Consider the following 1,374-nt stretch of genomic DNA (forward strand, 5'->3'; position numbering starts at 1 on the left):
TCAACGTAACCCAGAGCACTAAGAGCAATGCTGGGGGGATTACTATACCAGATTTCAAGCTGTATTACAGAGCTATAGTCATAAAAACAACATGATACTGGCAGAAAAATATACCCATAGATCAATGGAACAAAATTGAAGACCCAAATATGAGTAAATGCAATTTCAGCCACCTGATATTTGACAAAGGGGCCAAGAATATTCACTGGAGGAAAGACAGCATATTCAGCAAATGGTGCTGGCAAAACTGGATCTCCACCTGTAGAAGAATGAAACTAAACCCCTATCTTTCACCCTGCACAAAAGTCAATTCCAAATGATCAAAGACCTCAGTGGCAAAAACCTACAGGATATAGGTATAGGAAAGGATTTTCTAAACCAGACATCAATTGTTCAGGTAACAAGGTCAAGAATCAACAAATGGGACCTCATTAAACTAAAAAGCTTCTGTACATCAAAGCAGGCAACCAGGGAAGTGAAGAGAAAACCCACAGAATGGGAGAAAATCTTCACCAGCGACACATCTGACAGAGGTTTAACATCCAGAATATATAACGAACTCAAAAAAACAGACAATCAAGACAAGAAGTAACCCAATTAAAAGGTGGACTAAGAAGATGAACAGAGAGTTCTCAAATGAAGAAGTAAAGATGGATATGAAACATCTTAAAAGGTGTTCAACATCACTAGTAATTAGGGAAATGCAAATTAAAACCACTTTAAGATTTTACCTTACCCCAGTCAGACTGGCTAAGATCAAGAGAACAAATGATACCAAATGTTGGAGAGGATGTGGGGAAAGGGGAACACTCATCCACCGCTGGTGGGGCTGCAAACTAGTTCAACCCCTACGGAAAGCAGTGTGGAGAACTCAACTACAAATGAACCTACCATTTGACCCAGTTATACCACTCTTGGCATATACCCAAAGAACTCATCCTATTGCAGAGACACTTATACATCCATGTTTGTTGCTGCTCTTTTCACAATAGCTAAGAGATGGAAGCAACCTAAGTGTCCCTCAACTGATGAGTGGATAATGAAAATGTGGTTCATTTATATGATGGAGTTTTACTCAGCAATAAAGAAAGATGAAATCATGAAATTTGCAGGTAAATGGATGGAACTAGAAACTTTTATACTAAGTGAAGTAACACAGACTCAGAAAAAAAATCGATGTATGTTCTCCCTCATATGTGGATCCTAGCACCAAATCCTGATAAGTGCGTATGTATCCAGACATAACTACAGGAACCAGGATAATGGAAAGGAACCAGGGAGATAAAGGAAAAGAAAGAACCTTAAAGAGAAGAACAGTAGGAGACAGGCCTTAATAAGGGAGATATGGACAAAAATTGGGTTAGTTGAAGGGAG

Source organism: Nannospalax galili, unplaced genomic scaffold (genome assembly GCF_000622305.1).
Source record: "Nannospalax galili isolate Female #2095 unplaced genomic scaffold, S.galili_v1.0 scaffold453, whole genome shotgun sequence".
Classification (NCBI taxonomy): domain Eukaryota; kingdom Metazoa; phylum Chordata; class Mammalia; order Rodentia; family Spalacidae; genus Nannospalax; species Nannospalax galili.